Source organism: Strix aluco, chromosome 7 (genome assembly GCF_031877795.1).
Source record: "Strix aluco isolate bStrAlu1 chromosome 7, bStrAlu1.hap1, whole genome shotgun sequence".
In the NCBI taxonomy this organism is placed as follows: Eukaryota; Metazoa; Chordata; class Aves; order Strigiformes; family Strigidae; genus Strix; species Strix aluco.
The window spans coordinates 644,056-656,192 of record NC_133937.1 but is presented as its reverse complement, the minus strand read 5'-3'; the positions used below and the strand labels follow the sequence as shown (position 1 = coordinate 656,192).

At 44.3% G+C, this 12,137-nt stretch overlaps 1 protein-coding gene across 16 annotated transcripts in view; it reads right to left on the bottom strand.

Moving 5' to 3' along the window:
* SGMS1 (sphingomyelin synthase 1) overlaps positions 1–12,137 on the bottom strand; it is a 101,167-nt gene that overhangs the window by 47,502 nt on the left and 41,528 nt on the right. The window contains exons 1-2 of one of the 16 annotated variants that reach the window (XM_074830157.1): positions 1,821–1,960; positions 911–974 (exon numbers count right to left, since the gene is read on the bottom strand). The exons of 14 other annotated variants lie outside the window; for them this stretch is intronic. The gene's annotated coding sequence lies outside the window, so the exon portion shown is untranslated. Of the gene's footprint in view, positions 1–910; positions 975–1,820; positions 1,961–12,137 lie in introns of those variants that run through there. One more of the 16 variants, XM_074830155.1, reaches the window with a different exon arrangement.

Sequence of the window (12,137 nt, the reverse complement as noted above, 5' to 3'; positions counted from 1 at the left end):
ATTACAGTTCACCAAAATGCAATTCTGTAAGGAGTTTAAAATATCTAGCAGGGAGTACAAAAGGGTAAAGGTAAATACTTGAGCTTTCTAGAGAGGTGGACTTGCTTTCTTGCCTTGTTTATTTATGCAGTACTGTTACGATTTGCTTGGTGATTGGCATTTCTGCAAAAATATAGTGCTCAAACATGCCAGCTTCACACTGTGTGTTTAGAAAACCTCAAGCCTTGATTGAAGTGTTACTTTGTGTCTTCTACAGCTCACAAGTAGCAAAAAGTAGCAAATGCAGCTTCAGACCTCAGAGAACCCGTACTTCAACCAAAAGTAAAAACCGCCTTATTTTGCAAACTATCCTACAAGAACAATATAGACTATTCAGTCTACACCTTTATTCAATTTTCATCCAAATTCATTATTTTAGATTTAGACTGAGCACAATAGAAATGGAAAGTATGGGGAAGTTTTTGAGAAGCCAGAGCTCTGAATTGCTTGGAAGTCAAAGACAAGTTGAAATTCAGTTTTACTGTAATGAAATCACTTCCACAGTGCAGTAACAAGGTGGGGGGTGGGTGTGTGTGTGCACGGAGGAAAAGCCTCTCTGCATCACCTGTGCAAATAGCTGTATTTTTAAGTTTGCTGCAGCACCTCCCCAAATGGGTGTGAGGGGGAACAAGCAATCCCTGAGCACTGATGCTGTGCATGCAAGCACCTGAGGAGACAGTCTTGCTGGATTATTAAAAAAACATTGTTCTCAAACCTAAGGGCTTTTCATCGGCTTGTGTCACAGGTCCTCTCTAAAATACCACCCCAGCGTTCAATACCTCCACCCCCCAACACAATCCCGTAATTAAAAGCTCACAGTTTTGTGGGGGTGTTTGTTACTGGATTAGTAAAACAGAAAAAGGCCGTTTACCTTCACAGGCTTCCTGTCCTTCCCAGGTGACAATTTTCTACCACTCTTCAGGCCCCTCTTCTCACTAAGAGAAGAAAGGAACACTTTATCTTGCACCTTTGGTTTCGGTTTGGCTCAGATAGAAAGATTTCTTCCAAAGCAAACACTCCTGCAACGTCACAGGGTATATATATAGACACACGCCAGAGGAGAAGGAGATAGAAATACAGCCCTTCTGTAGATATTCAGTTACATTAGGAAAGATGTAGGGGAGAATATCAGACAGAAATAAAGTCTTTATTTTTCTAAAGCTACACGCACAATGTTGACTTAGACACTAAAGCCAGGTTGAACGATCCAAACTAAATACTGCATTCATCCAATAACAGGGAGTTTCTCACATATTCCTGGCTTTTGCCAGAAGACATGCTATTTCTGCTCGGCAAAGACTGCCATCCTGGCAGCTCACATACATTTCTGCATGTCCAACTAAACTCCAGGAAAGCCACCTTCACTCACACATCTGAAGGTGCATACGCAGATATGGAAGTGCCTGTGGGTGTTACGGGCAAAGCTCTCATACTGGGAACTCTGCACCCTTGGGTGCCTCTCTATAGCGCCCTTACACCACTGCACGCAGCGCAGGGAAGGGGCAGGAGGTCTGCCTGCGCGTGCAGGGCTGCAATCTCTGTGATCACAGAGACGTGGTGGGATAAATTGTACAACTGGATGTGCATCGGCTCTTTAGGAAGGACAGGAGATGTGCTCATGGGAGACTTTCACCACCTTGATTTCTGCTGGAGGGACAGCACAGCATGGCAGAAGCAGTCAAGGAGGTTTATCTAAAGTACACTGATGACAATGACATTTTTCTAACCCAGGTGACCAAGAAGCCAACAAGGACAGCTGCTCTGCTGAACCTCATACTTACAAACAAGCAAGAACTGGTCAGGGATGTGAAGGTCAGGGCAGTCTCAGCTGGGGAAAAAAGCTGCATCACAGCCTTAGACTTCAGGAAAGCAGACTTTGGCATCTTCAGGGATGTGCCTGAAAAATCCCATGGGATACAGCCTTGGAGAGAAGAGAGATCCAGAAGAGCTGGTTGATTCTAAAGGATTACCTCCTCCAAGAATGGTCCATCCCAACCTGCAGGTAATCAAGCTGAGGTGGCAAGAGGCCTACACTGAGGAACAAGGAGCTCCAGATCAAACCCAAGTGCAAACAAAATACAGCAGCAGGGGCAGGTGACCCAGGAGGAATCTGGGAACTCTGATCGTGCAAGGATGGGGTTGAGAGCGCCAAAGCCCATCTAGAGTTGAATCTGGCAAGGGATGTGAAAGCCAACTGTAAGACCAACATCCAGGAGTTGCAGGCCCCTGAGACCACAGGGGAAGTCCAAAGCAAGAAAGGCTTACCTTTAATAGAAGGGTTAGGTTAGGGAACAGTAGACTGGACACACACCAGTCCATGGGACCAGATGGAACAGACCCATGAGTGCTGAGGGAGCTGGCTGATGTCATTGCAAGGCGCTTGATAATCAACACTTGATTACCTTTAAATAGTCATGGAAACTGGGAGAGGTTCCTGATGACGGGAGGAAAGCAAATGTCACTCCTGTCTTCAAGAAGGGCAAGGAGATGGATCTGGGGAACTACAGGTCAGTCAGCCACTTCATCCCTGGGAAAGAGCAGCTAATTCTGGAAACCATTTCCAGTCACTTGAAGGAAAGAGGGTGATTGGGAGTAGTCAGCATGGATTTATGAAGGTGAAAAAAAAAAAATAATCACATTTCACCAGTCTGACATCCTCCTATGATGAAACAACCATCTTGGTGAATGAGGGGAGTGCAGAGGATGTTGCCTGTCTTGACTTTAGCAAGACTTTCAACATCATCTCTTTTAACATCCTCAGACAAGCTGGCAAAGTATGGACTAGACAAGTGGGCAGTGAGGTGGACTGAAAATTGGCTGAACAGCCAGGCTCAGAGGGTTGCGATCAGCAGCACAAAGTCCAGTTGGAGGCCAGACACTCGTGGTCTAACCAGGGTTAGACATGAGAGCCAGTATTGTTTAACTTCTTTGTTAATGACCTGGATGATGCACAGAGTGTACCCTCAGCAAGTTTGCTGATGACACAGAACTGGGAGAAGCGGCCAGTACACCAGACAGTCGCATGGCCACTTTGATGCAGGCTGGAGCAAAGGGCAGACAGGAACCTCAGGGTGTTCAAAGAAAGGAAAGGCAAAGTCCTTCACCTGGGGAAGAATGACCCTAAGCACCAGTACGGGCTGGGGGGCGATGGCCTAGAAGGCAGCTTTGCAAAGAAAGACCAGTGGTTCTGGATGACAACAAGCTACCATGAGCCAGCAATGCACCCTCACAGCAAAGACAGCCACCAGCAGCCTGGGCTGCATTAGGAGTGTTGCCAGTAGGTCAAGGGAGGTGATCCTTTCCCTCTGCTCAGCACTGGTGAGATCACACCTGAAGTGCTGGGTCCAGTTCTGTGCTCCTCAGTGCCAGAGACACATGGAGAGAGTCTGGCAAAGGGCCGCTAAGATGACTAAGGGACTGGAGCATCTATCCTGCGAGAAAAGGCTGAGAGAGCTGGGACTATTCAACTGGGAGAAGGGTATGGGGGGATTTTAATCAAAGTATACAAATGCCTGAAGGGCGGGTGCAAAGAGGAAGTAGCCAGGCTCCTCTCAGTGGTGCCCAGTGGCAGGACAAGAGGGCATAAACTGAAACACGTAGGCCCATAAGAAAAAAACCTGTTTTACTGTGAGGGTGGTTGAACACTGCACCAGGTTGCCCAGAGAGGTTTTGGAGCTTCCATCCTTGGAGATATTCAAAACCCAACTGCACATGGTCCTGGGCACTAGGTGACCCTGCTTGATGAGGGTGAGCTGGACAAGATGACCTCCAGAGGTCCCCACCAACCTCAACCACTCTGTGATTCTGTGATCATTTGCACATCCAAGATATCATTTATGATAAACACGAGTATTCAGAAGCATCTCAGTTCCAAGGTACCACCATGGCAGAAACCCACAATGTCACAGTGCTGACAGATCACACACCAGTTCAGCAGGAGACAACTAACATGTGCCGTATCTCACTCTTCAGGTTGAGATTCAGTTTCCAGTACTAGCTAGCTCACCTTTGCTATGATTTGGCTCAAATTCTGCTTTCTCAATGCGACACAGGGGTCAGAGACTGGGAACATTAACAGACCAGTCAGGAGGTGTTTCATCAGACTGCCCGGTATCATCAGATTCGTTAAAGCTCTCTTACAGTCTCCATCTCCCTCAAGTTTTGCCTTTTTTTTTTTTCCCCCCCACATCCCCTTTTTGATGAATGCTTTCAAAAACCCTCAGCTCCACAATGCTCTGTATCACCTCTAAAAAGCAGAGGATGATTCTCCTCTTTTATAACAAAGCAAGAAGAGTGATATACGAATACTCTCTAGGTTTACTCGTTAAAAATCTTCATTGACTTGGCAGATATCTACTTCGTGCTGGTGTAAGAGAACAGAAGTCCTAAAGACTTTGATTTTAAGGCCAAGAGATACATTAAAGTTGTCATTTCTTTAAATCTCCAACATTCCCTGTTCCCACAGCTTGAGGTGGTCTGGCAAATAAAGGCCAGTGGGGGTCATCAGTAATGGACAGAAGTATAAAACTGATCCTATCTACTAAGATTTCATGCTAAAAAGAAGTTCAGGAACAGGGAAGTCTCTGTATGGAATTCAGGTTTTTGTACAAAAGCTCAAGATAAAACATGTTTCTATCCAACTGTTAGCGCATTTGTCTTGACTGGTTCTCAGTTTAGCACACCTCCTCCTCCTTTTCCTCTCTTTGCAAATAGAGTGAGCACGCTGGGGGCTGAGCAGGAAGGAGGAGAGCACAGCTGAGACCTACCACGAGAGCTGTCACATTTGTGGCCAGAGCACTTGCGGTCTCTTCACCCAGCAAAAACAGACAACACCACAATTTTTAAACTGACTCGCTGCATGTGTTTGTTCATAGGGATTTAAAGGCCATCTACAATTCTGCCTTCTTGCCAGCGGTATTTTTCAACGCTAGCCTGGTGTCATCAAGTCCAGCGCTGAGACCCATAGAGTACCCCAGGTTGCAAGGGACTTCTGGGGGTCAGCTAGTCCAGCCCCTGCTCCAAGTTGGGCTAGCTCAAAGGTACATTTTCTGGTAGGGTCTATCACCCTAAGCAATAGCATGTTTCATACTGGAGCTAGGGAAGGTTTTTATGGACTATTCCCTTTGTAGCTGCCAAGCTAGATTTTAGTATAATGCAACAGATGCACAAAGAGACAGCCCTGAAACAATATAAATTCACTGCACTGATCTCCTGGTCTTAATAGGGACTCAGATTCTCAGCTCACCTACAGTTTGTCTTAAAAAAATCCCGCAGCTGTGAACATGAAAATTAGACCAACATCTCTAAATATCAAAGCAACTCATCCTAGCGAGGCTAAGGAGTTAGTTTCTTTACACTTGCAGCACTCTTAGTACACAAGAAATGGCACTTTTCTCTTGGGCAATATAAGCTACTGTTTCATACTGAATTAAAACTGATAAAGCAGAACCAACTAAATACAGAAATAACTACAGAACTCTCTCTGGACTTGCAAGGGGAAAGAGAGGCTGCTAATTACAGCCTAACACATCTTCTCACTGCCATAAAAGCATTGGCAACTCTGTTTTTGTAATGTGCCTCAGCACTGGCATTTCGTTAAATCAGAGATTTTCATTCTCCTGAGAGGAGCTGGAGTGGCAGCACCCCCAAACTCCATCTTCCCTGCAAAGGAGTGAGGATACGTTGTCCTCCATAATCAAACCGCTCTCGTTTACTCCCAGTCACTGCTTAATCTTGCCATTAGTGGCCACCACCCGTAGGAAGCGATTGAATTTAGGCTGTAAGCAATGGGGAGAAGCCTCAGCGAGGGACTGATACTGGTATGGAATACTGCCATAAGCTGCTTTAATCAACAGAAGCCTGTTTTTTTACCTGCAGGCTAGTAACACTGAGACTCTCTACATTTGTGTTTCATCTCTTTGATACTCCTGGCACTCTCTTTAGGTAAAGAGCTGCTCAGACTATTTCTAAGGAGCACCATGCAGTAGGTTTCAGGGCTATGTACTGATTAAAGCAGTCGGGTCCAGCTAGAAAGATTTTGTATATGCTAACCTGCTTGCAAAGCCAGTTACCTTCCACAGTAATAGAGTGGCTGCTCTACAAGAGTCACATTCAAGTTGTGAGACGCCAGCTGACTGTATCTGGCATTCAGACACAGCAGCTGCTCTGCCAAACAAACCGGGATGCTGGGACGTCCAGCACATTACCGGTTTGTGAGATCCGCCCATCAAAGCAGCCTGTGCTGTTGCCGACTGCAGCATCGTGAACATTTTGCTGAAGTTTCAGGGGTATCATGGGTACTGGAAACCAAAACCAAAAAACATAGGCACACACACACACAGAGGTATATATAGAAACAGAACAGCAGTCAAGAGGGAGCCAGGGCTCCATCCTGCCCCAAGGCAGCAGATACGCAATACCCAGGCTGCAGCTGAGGCAGCTACAACCTGTATTTTCTGAGTGGTCCTGGATCAGAAAAGCATAAAGTCATGTCCAGAGAACATCCTTATACCAACACGAAGTGCGTGAATGATGAACAACATAAAATCAACACAGCACAGACAGCCTTTTCACTATAGACTCACCCAACAGGAACCTCACTATAGTTTTGGATCATTCATCTAGTGACAAAAATAACTGTGTTACTTCCTTAAATACACTGTGCAACAGGACAGCATGACTAAGACGGACACGGTAGTTTTTTCTCCTGGGTAAGAAAGGCTACAGGACTCTCTGTGATCAATGACGTTACAAACTTCAGAAGATTTCAGCAGAAAAAACCTACATTATTTACGAATTGCTTGCAATATCAAGACATTCACCATAATTCACTGCACTGCTTAGTTGCTCTTGCTGTTGAGCGCGTGACTATTTGTTAATACAGCAGAAGAACATATTTGCTACACCACTGACTAAAGGAAAATTCAAGTTTCCACAGCCATCATGCATTTCTAAAAGAAAATGGTAAAAAAAGAGCAAAAACCTAAACAAGACCTGCTGCACTCCCCAGTGCCATGCTGAGGAGCTGTGCTTACTCAGTTTGTTTCCAGCATCCAGAAGTGGACCACAGCTTCCCAGGGCTTTCAGTGCTAAACAAAAGCTGACTGCAGAAAATTCACTGGTAAACGTTTATTAGCAGTTGCCAGTCTAATTTTAACATCTGGACATTTTTATGGCCAATAAAAAAAAAAGACCAAAACCTAAGAGAGCAAATAATCCACGCAGGGATTGTCTCCTGTCTGTGCTATTTCAAAAGTAATTCTGAGGTTCAGGGATTTTATTTTTATTTATTTTAAAATCACTGTTTAAGTTCTTGTACTGGAAGCATTAAATTACACCGCAATGTTGGACCAGATTGTGCAGAAAATCAAGCTTCTTAGAAAGGAAGGAGACATGGATTCCCATGGGAAATAACAGTTTCCAATACAAATACTTCACCAGTGCTATAATCCATAGCAAGGAGTAGAAACCTCTATTTCTTCACCTTTCCACGTCGAAGGGTGTGGGACTCTAGGAATACAGAGGAGTACTCCACACAAATACACTCTGCATAAGCTTTTCTCTGGGCTCATATGAGCTCCATCAGTCCCTGCAGAGCTGTTTCATCCATCCAAACTGTCCAGCAATGTTCAAAACACTCCTCCTCAACCCCTAATCACATCTTCATGCATCAAAACTGGATACATTATCATGCTTCAACACTAATTTTCCTGCCCAGGTCCACTCCCTTCCACTTCTACCAGAACAGACCATAAAAACCTTAACAAAGGCAACTGCTCAAGCCCTCCAACTGTGCAGACCAGACTGCCCAATGTTCACAGCAGCAGCTTCAGGACAGGCTCTTTGTGCAGCTGGTATTATCTACAGATGTTCACCATGGTGGTACGTGAAGTCATACCATGGACTAGAACTAGTCCAAGATCTCCAGGTAGAAGTACAGATGCAGATCTACTGGACAGCAGACATCATGTTCTTTATTTTCCTTCCCATAAAGGGAAATCCTTAGGTGCAACCCAGACACCCCAGGGGTGTGTTTTGGATAGTTATGAGGCCAACAGGGAAAAAACAAACCAAACCAAACACCACAAACCAAACCAAAATTGGCCAGTCCCTGGCACAAGCAACTGCCTGCAAGGATAAACTTCACTTGCAGATAGTACTGTGCTGTTGCCAAAAGGCTTTCACCAGTAATTCTGACCATGTCAGCATTTACCTTTATTCCTTGGCCAACCATGTCCAAAAAAAAGCAGTGAAAAGCAGCATTCCTGGGTCTCACAACTCTGGCACTCTTGGCTATACTACAGCCTACAGTCTTCTCTTCCAAATTATCATCAGTCCAAGTAATACATCCTTAATTTAGTTTCCCTCTTCACCCTACAAGGTCACCACAAACTGATGGGAGTTCCCTAAGATGAATGGTGCATCTTTCTATACTTCCTGAAGTCAAAACTCTTCAATTTGAGACAGATATGTTGCCTGTTATACTGGCTGCTACTTGTTTTGTTCTACTTGCTACATGAACAGGCATTTCCTTGTAAAATAAAAGCTAAATTCCCCTATTGCAAGACTGCGGGGTGCGCAGGAAGGCAAAGCAACAGCAGATGATGCTTTTCCCCTTGACCTACAGCTCAGAAAAGGGACTGTTCTCTGGGGAAATCATCCCTGCCACTCTGGGTGCAAAGAAGCTCTCTCCTCATCTCACTCTCCGAAAGGTGACCAGCAGCCCTCTGCCTTTCTAATCCAGGCGCCCTGCACTGTCTCTTCCCTGGACACCTCCAAGGCCTTTAACAGGGCACAGGGACAGTGTAAGAGGTACAAGAGCCTACAGATCCTTACGGGAGCTCTACACAGCCATTTGGTAGCTAGCCTCAATCACAGTGGCAACACAGACATAGTCAGAGGCAGATCGACAGGACCAGACATCAGTATACAGCGGTACCTGTGACATGGGTCATCTCAAAATCCAAAGGTACCACACATATTCCCAATTTCACAGCTGCTCCCAGCACCCACAGTGGCACTACCACAGGAAACCATCTCACGAGATGCTAATGCTGGGGCTGACAGAGCTGTTCCTTCTGCTCTGGGGGTTTCCCTCTGACACAGTATTTCCTAAACAAGGGAAGAGACCATGGTAATTCTCCCTGGAAAGAGGATGTTAGCACAGGCTGAGCTCACCACCTACAGAGCTCATTTCTTATCTGTGCTGGCATAAGACCTTGTCTTCCCTCTGTGTCAGAGCTGTAGTTTGGCTACTGAGGACAAAGTTTGGTTTGTTTGGAGGGTTCCCCCCCTCCATTTTTTTTTTTTTTTAAACCATAAACCTACTTACCCACAGCTCCAAAAATGAAAAGCTACGGCAGACAAAGACCTTCACAACACAGCAAAAACTTAAGTACATCATCAATACAAAAGCACTTTCTCACATAGTAATTCAAAACCTCAGTAGTACCAATGAAGTGCAATAATAAAATCTTTAAATGAACCTAGGTCATTAGCCACAATGCCAGTTAAAAGTTACCTACATTACAAGTTACAGCTATTTGTTGGGAAAAAAGAAGCGCCACCCGCTCACATTTCAGATTCAGTTCCTCACTTAAATTTAAGATCCCTGCATTAATCGAGTTTGCCACATATCCCAGTCCTCCTCTCCCCAACTCCAACTTTTCTATCACTGCAATCTCCAGTTTACTCAGATGAACACCTCGTTTCTTTACAACAGGTCTAACACTTTTTAACAGTGGCATAGCAGTACTTTGCATAGGATAACACAGCCGAAATAGCTTATTGTTAACCATTTCAAGACAGATTAAGAGCAGTTTACCAGGTAAAAGCAATCACAGGCAGCTGGTAAGCATGAGCAGCAGGAAATACTGGAGGTGACAGGCAGAGACAAGTCAGGCTTCCGGGAAAAAGCAGCAGCTTGACTTGCAAAGTAGCTGATAGTTTTTAATCTTACCTAGATGAAGGTATAATCCAATTATCTACCTATTAAATATTCCATGCTTAGTCAAAATTATTAAAATGGCAAACATCTGGTTACAGGGTAGCCATCCTTGACATTGAACCCATGTCCACACAAATATTCCCATCTTCAAAGGATGTTAACCCACCTGCCTCTGAACATAGGTACGATTTTCTGTTCTCAAAGGCAAACTTGCTATTATTTAATAACCTTTAGTTGTGGACTTTAAACTCCTCACCTTTTTTTTGACACTTGTTTTTGTTTCCAACAGAGTCACTGGCTGCATACACTTAGGATTTGCATTATGGCAGCTTGCCACATCATACTTCTATTACACTGGTCTTTATTTCTTCAGCACACTGCCAGATCAGAATCTTTTCTTTAAAATGATTCCTTCTCCCCTACCACCACAAAAGCCTGCCCAGTCTGGGAAGGGCTCCTGAACTCTCTCTGCTTCCAACTAGCATTTGCAAGGTCAACACTGTTATCCAAAGAAGAGAATAAAAAAATGCACCAAAAGGCATATAGACTATTTTTTGGTAGTGACTGGGCTAAAAATCTACCACCAGCAGGTTCTACTGAATGAATCCTTAATTTCACCTTTTTTGTTAGAAGTCTTTTGTAAATGCAGGAGTTTGCTCAGAAGATATCCTCACAGACATGCACAAATGCCCTCTCAAAATAAAAAAAGAGTTCTCGCACACACTGTCATCCTCAGAAAGGTACAGCATTTCTTCATACTGCTAAGTCAAAGATACTGCAATCAGTAACTAAAAGACAGACCAAGTGATTTTTTTCTGCCTATGCAATTTATGTTTAAGTCATCATAATCTATGCAGAAAATGCAGGGGAAAAAAGCTAAAGTATGACTTAATAAACTCTTGCTGATTCCTACTGCAAACAGGCTTCCTTTTTTCCTGCAATTACAGAAGAGGGATTTTTTTCCCCACCGCTTTCAGTTGCCACAAGCAGCCTATTGTTTGGATTTAACCATGCAGCACTCCTGATGTAAACCCACAGCTCACATTAGCAGGACAGACTGCACGTAACTAAAAATCAAACAGAAAGCAACTCAGTCCCATTACAGTAAGAGCAGTGCTTTGTACTAAATACCTGCTCGGAGCAAACAGAGATACATCCCCTGCTTTGGCACAGCTAGAGAAGACAGTGCCTGTGCATAGTAGAGAAGTCTTGCAATACCTTCCAAATATCCAAGTGCCTCTACATACGTTGTATATCAGATGACAGCTTAGCAGCCTGTTAAGATCAAACACCATGCAGATTAACTGCCCCAAATCCAGGAAACCAAAAATTCCTCAAGACTATATCCCTATGCCTCCCCGCACAGAAACACCATGGGCACCATCCTCTCTCCTTCAAAAATGGAGTCAAAAATCAGTTGGACACACCAAAATGAGTCATCTCGGTGCACTGGTACCTTAACTCTGAAAACTCCTGGCTCCGTCCCTCCGCTAAGGGAACTGAAATGCCATAAACTCACTCGTAGCTGTGGCAACAGCAAATGCAAATCCTGCCACACTGCAAAACTTCACCAGTTTCCTCCAGCACATGTGAACTACATGGGAGCAAAACCACCCTTCCCCTGTGCCTCCCCCCACCTCCAAGAATAAACCCAGTCTCTGAAAGCTGTTCCCTCCCCCAAAGCAAAAAATCAAATTGGCAGAGCAAAGTTTAGCCAGACATATTCCTTTAGCAGGATTTGTACTAGCTGTGCTTGAAGGCACTTACAAACAGGGCCCAGAAGAGTTTGGAAACGGCGCACAAGAAGAGGTTCAAGGTGTCTCATGTATGACTACAAAGACTACACCCACTGTTTAAATTAGGTGAGGAGCTACTGTATTTGCAGCCTTGAGTTTCAGGCTGACCAAATCATACCACTGCTGTTTTTAACACAATGAAGTTAGCAGTGGATATTTAGGCATAGAAGAGAAAATGGATTTATGTGACACATTTTTAAAAAATAATCAGAATTCCAAAGAATATCAGCATATCTGAATGCAAACCCAAGAGCTTTTCTTGGGAGATATGTCAGATATTTCTAATTAAGATGCAGCCAGTAACTGTATATAAGAATCAGAGGTTAAAACACAACTGGTGGGGGGACAGAGAAAAA